Raw genomic sequence first — 6,267 nt, forward strand, 5'->3', positions numbered from 1 at the left:
CAAGGGTCTATTTATGTCCCAAAAATGTTTTCCAGGTTCCCGCGATCGAGGCAGATCCAACGGTCCACGCCGTGACTTCCAGTCTGATCACCCATCGTTAGGTTTCATTTCGTTTAACTTGATCACATTTCTTTGCAATCATTTTTCCTTTGTTTTTCTTGTACTTTCTTTTCTTTTATTTCATTATTTTATGTCTCCTCACTCTCATTGAAGTGTGGTTCTAGGCATCCTAGCTGTCCGGACAACACTGGTCACTGGAGCAGCAGAACGCACTACCGAACTTAGGGGTGTTACAAATTGTATAGATGTTTTTAAGCACATTTGTATACTATCTCATAGCATTTCGGTGAGTAATCTCATGCATAGTAGTTGATTTCATTAGTTTTTGTAATTTTTATTGTCAAGCCCTTAATTCCATGTTTTCTGCATCATTTCAGGTGTTTGGGTGAAGCCCCAGAGTATAGGAGTGCAAAAGGAAAGCTTGGAGAGGTCAAAAGACTTAGAATTTCTACTGATACAAAGTACATGGGCCGTTCAAGCAAAGCTACAGACCCATGTAACTCTCTGCCAGAAGAAAGCCAAGAAAATCAATGGAGAAACACAAGTACACGGGTCGTGTAATTGGACTTGTGTAATCTGCAGGGACCCGTGTAAATCTCTGCCGGGCATAAGTTTGAAGCACTTTTTGAGAACAAAAGAGCACGGCCCGTGTAACTAGGCCCATGTAGCCAGCGCAAACCCATATAAGTCCCTATGCCAATGCAAGTGTAACATCCTCACTTTAGCTAGTCTGTACAGTCTACTGTTCTGGTGACCAATGTCAGTCCCGGCAGCTAGAATGTTTGAAATTATAAATAGACTAGAGTGAGGAGTTATAAAGAAACTAAATAATGCTCATAACAATCAAGGAAAATTTTTTAGAAATGAAATACACTAAGGTTAAACGAGCCGAAACCCTAGTGATGAGTAACCCAAAGGGGAAGTGACGGTGAAGGCCGTTAATAACCCTAGACCGGGGGGAAAAATTATAAAATAATTTTTAAGACTCCAAAGAAGGGTCATTGAGGTTCTTATGGCATTAGAATGCCAAGAAAATGCTTAGAAAAATTTTTCTATCGGTACACATAATTTTGGCTCGTTAAGCCAAACGGAAGGCATTTTGGTCATTTCATCTTCAGAGATGATTTTTGGCCAACTTGTCCAATTAAATAAATAATTTATATGACATAAAATGTGAACAAATATTGTTAAAAATTTAATTGAAATTAAATAGACAAGAAAAGGATAGAAAATGAAAGAAATTGGAATTTTGACATCATAATGATGTCATTAAAATTCTCCCACCCAATCCAATATTGACACATGGCATAAGTTTATATAAAAGGACTAAATGGACAGAAAAATGAAGAAAAAAAATCAGAACACTCCCAACCCTTCTTCCTTGCCGTCACCCTCTCCCTCCATAGCCACCATTGCCAAGCTTTTTAAAGCTTGATTTTCCTAGCTTTTACCCAACTAAACCCTATATTCCCAACACAAAAAGTTGTTCTTACATCTTGGTGAGTCTTTTGGGAGCAAAAAGAAAAGAAAAAGAAGAATCCTAGCAAGTTGGAAATTTCACTCCATTAGAGGTTTGTGACCTAACCTTGATTTTCACTTTAATTTCATGTTAAAGGACTATGAATGAGTGCAAATTACAAAGAAATTTATTAAATACCATGTGTATGCCATCCCATATTTTCGGCAGCCTTGGTTGGGCTAAGATTGTGATGATTTTTATGGAGCTAAAATGGTAGTATGGCTGCCCTTAATATGAATCTCTTAAGTGGAGTAATGAAATGTAAGTGATAATGCATGGTTGAGATAGTTAAGTTAGGGTTTGGGATAAAAATGAGACTTTGATCATGTGATGATGAAAGTAGGTTTTAATGGTCAATTATTGACCATTTGGCTATGTATGAATAAAAAATGAAGTGGTTTGTGTAGTGAGAATTGAGTTTAGTGTGGCTGCCCTTGGTGACCTGTAAGACTGGGCATGAGTCCAATAGGTTTGGACAGTAATAACTTGAGTTGTAGAGGTTCAATTGGTGCAAGGCCAATTGGATATGAAACTAGACACATAATGGTGAAGAAACCATGCCTAGAAAACCAAACCAAGTTGACCAAAAGATTGCCCTAATCCGGGTGACCTGCATTCTACCTGGGCAAAATGACCAAATGAACAGTATTTAGTCATTTGGCCATAACTCAGTATAGAAAGGTGCAGTTGACCTAAAATTTTACCAGCAATAAGCTGAGATGTAGACCTACAAATTTCATGAAGAAACCTAACCCAAATTATAACCATAACATATTCAAAAAGTGACCTACAGTCACTGCTCCAATTATTGTAGATTTGGTCAGTCCAGAAATTCTGGAAAAATTATAATTCGGCCAATTGTGATTTTTGTGCTATAACTTGAGGTACAAAACTCTAAATGGAGTGATTCAAAAAAGGAAATGTAACTAGACAAAATAAGGAACAACTTTCATGTTGATCATTTTGCCAAATTCTCACTACAAAAATGACTAATGAAACAGTAAGCACAAAGCGTAAAAACTAAAAATTTTGAACAATTAACATTAAGCTTAGAAATGGTATTGGCAACCAATACCAACAATTTTATAATGCAAAATGTGGTATGTTGAGAGTATTAAAACCAATGTACATATTGTCCATGTAAAAGTCAACATTTTGTTGACTAATGAATTGAATAGTAACACCAAAATTTGAATTTCAAGAATTGTGAAACTTAGAAGTATAATATGCCCTAGTATACCTAGCAAGATTGGTTTGGATAGGTTGGTATGCCAATAGGGTTCTGTTAGCAATACTGCATATAGCTTCATGCCATTCTGAGTTTTATGGCCTCACATGCCATTTTGTAATAAAATAGCCTTTGGCTATGTTGATTGAGATATTATACTTGGGTTTCATCCCTAATAATTATTACAGCTTGTTAGTTGTTCTGTTGCACACCGGGAGACACAATGTGACTGATGGTGTGATGGTCCGAGGTACTTAGTACCCAGTGCTAGTTTACCCATTTATCCTGTCCAGTCAACTAGTATGGATTACTCGGGCAATGATAATAAACCTTACCAAAATTTAATCGAACAATATCAGAAATAAAGTCTACAAAAAATGTAAACATACATTCTGCATATTTACTTTATTTAGTTATTTTATTTTATATTGTCACCACTAAGCAAAATTGCTTAGCGCATTGCTTTTGCCACGCGCAGGTACTGGAGACATAGCTGGGGAGTTCAGCAGGCCTCATATAGGGTGAGCCTTCAGATCTGCACACGGAGTTCAGAGTCACCTCACATTGCAGTGCATTAGGAAGGACATTAGGCCACTTTTGGTATTTTGATATTTTGTATTTTGTAAACTTCTGTAATGAATATTATAAATTCATGTAATTATGTTTTTGATGTAACTATCTATGAATTATGTTCAATAATAAATGTGAGCATTTCTCATTGAGTTGACTGTGATATGAATTGAATTTAATTTTGAGATACTTAAGTCAATTGAGAAATTGCTGAGAAAATATTGGTGATTGACTGAGAATGATGTGATGATTTTATTGGAAGTGTTTTTAATAGATTGAGAAGAACTGTTTTTCCAATTTACAGCCGGCACTCTGCCGGATTTTCTATAAAATTTACGGAAAAATTTAGATTAATCAAAAAAATTGTAAATAAATAAGTAAAATGGGTAAATTGAATTGAAATATGATTTGGTGCTCCGGCACACTGTGTGGCATATCTTGCTCGGCTACACTGTAGACGGGTAAGGGGTGTCACAGCAAGATTCCACAATTCCACTCCAGTAAGTTACACGGCCTGGGTCCATGTAGTGACACACAGGCCGTGCACCATGCAGTAACTAGTTTTTAAACCTAAGTTCCCACTCTTGTTTACACATTCAAATCAGACTCCTAAGGCTTTTTGGACTCAAAATGACCTAACCCTAGAACAACTATTATAAATAGAAGCAGAAAACATCAAATCAAAGGAGAGGGATCCTTTGATAGTACTTTTTAGGAGTTTTAAAGAAACTGGCATTCTGCAGCTGCCTTGAGGAGAAGAATATCAGTATCAAGAGGAGTTTTCCAGCTGAAGTTCCATAAGATCAACGTTGCAAACTCTCTTTAATTCCTTCATTCCATCTCCTTAAATGGATTTTTATTGTTTTATTTCTTCTATATGATTTCTTTTTACTGTCTTTACCTTTTTATCATGATGTTTGCTGAACTCATGAGTGAGTAGTTTTTATATTCTGGAATTGGGAGAGTAATGCTTGTAATCATTGCTATGGATAAACATTAAGTTTTATTTATTGGATTTGAGATTTGTTCCTTGATTTAATTTCTTGTGAACTTAATTCATGCTATATGCCGGTAACCACTTAGTATTGATTGTAGATATTAATTGAAGGACTGAAAGGTGAATATTAATATTAGAAAATCAAGATCTTGAACCTAGAAATTCTGACCTATACATAGGCTGATACCTTTGTGGAATTTCAAAATTGGTCAAAGACCTTAAAGGATTTTAATTAATTTGATCGCCACAAAAGTCGGGTTTAAGTTAATTAGGATACACCCTAGGTGCCTTGAGAGAGGAGTTAGGATCCCTTAGGACTGATTTCTGTTAAGACAAATGATTCTCAATCCAGTAAATAAACAAGATAACATTCATAGTAAGATTCAAGTGTGAAATCTTAATTCTGAAATTGTTCCAAAATAGATTACTTCATTTTAAGTTTATCATTTTAGTGTTTAAAATAGACAACTTTCATTCCCTCATTGTTCGATAGTCTAAACAGTCAAAATTACTGTGTAGATTAGTACTTACCAATCAAATTCCTCATGGGAACGATACTTTACTCATCACTTTATTACTTGTTAACGATCCGTGCACTTGCGATGGTTGAAAAACCAGCAAACAAGTTTTTGGCGCTGTTGCCGACGATTTTGGCTTTAGTAATATCTAGCGATAGGCAATTTAGCTAATTTATGCAATTATCTTTATCATCCAATTTTATTTGATTTGTTTTATTTCTTTTCTTTTCTCTCAGGTACCCGATCTGGTATATGACCAGAACAAGGCCAGAAGAAGAAAATTTGGACTACGATCCGGAGATAGACAGAACTCTGAGAGCTATCAGAAGGGAAAGGAAACATCAAGAGCACGATCAAGAAGATCCTAAAATTCCAACCATGGCCGATAATAATGACAGACCAAGACTCTTGAGAGACTATGGAGCTCCATCTGTCCAAGGATTTCAGCCTAGTGTCACTAGACCCACAGTGGAAGACAACAACTTTGAATTGAAACCAGTATGGCTTCAAATGATTCAACAAACCCAGTTTGTAGGTTCACCAATAGAAGATCCACATTATCACCTCCAGTGCTTTTTTGCCCTTTGTGACACATTTAAGATGAATGGAGTGTCTGATTAAGCCATAAGACTCAGAGCATTCCCATTCTCCCTTCGAGACAAAGCAAGGAAGTGGTTACTTTCTCAACCAGCTAGAACATTCACTACTTGGGAAAACCTCTCACAAGCTTTTCTAGCAAGGTATTTTCCACCTGCAAAGACTGTAAGACTGAGACTTGAGCTCAACACTTTTAGTCAAAAGGAAGGTGAATCACTCTATGACGCATGGGAAAGATATATAGACCTACAGAGGGAATGTCCACACCATGGCATAGAGGATTGGATATTAGTGTAAAATTTCTATAATGGGTTACTACTTTCTACAAGGAGCACAGTTGATTCAGCTGCAGAAGGTGACCTAATGGAGAAAACAGTGATACAAGCACTTGAACTTCTAGAGAGGGTTGCATACCATAATTATGAGTGGTCAAATGAAAGAGGAAATGCAAGGAGAACAACAGGGGTCCTGGAAGTGGATGCCTTAAGCATGATAAATGCCCAATTTGATTAGCTCACTAGAAGGCTTGATAAAATGCAAGCCAATGCAGTAGGGATGAATAGTCAACATGAGGACAGCTATGGAGGAGGGTACATGAGTTTAGAATATAACAGCTTCAATGAACCCTCCACAGAACAAATGAACTATGTGAATAATGGAGGAAACTTTAACCAGAGGCAGCCCAACAATCCATATTCAAACACTTACAACCCTGGATGGAGGAACCACCTAAATTTCTCATGGTCCAATCAGTAGAACCAGCCAATAAACAAGAAAC

At 36.5% G+C, this 6,267-nt stretch overlaps 1 non-coding gene across 1 annotated transcript; it reads right to left on the reverse strand.

The window, feature by feature from the left end:
- Positions 1–5,657: 5,657 nt before the first annotated feature.
- LOC131169659 (small nucleolar RNA R71) lies at positions 5,658–5,764 on the reverse strand. Its single transcript, XR_009140552.1, has one exon. It is a non-coding gene; the product is annotated as a small nucleolar RNA R71 (small nucleolar RNA).
- Positions 5,765–6,267: the final 503 nt, after the last annotated feature.

Source organism: Hevea brasiliensis, chromosome 1 (assembly GCF_030052815.1).
Source record: "Hevea brasiliensis isolate MT/VB/25A 57/8 chromosome 1, ASM3005281v1, whole genome shotgun sequence".
Lineage (NCBI taxonomy): Eukaryota > Viridiplantae > Streptophyta > Magnoliopsida > Malpighiales > Euphorbiaceae > Hevea > Hevea brasiliensis.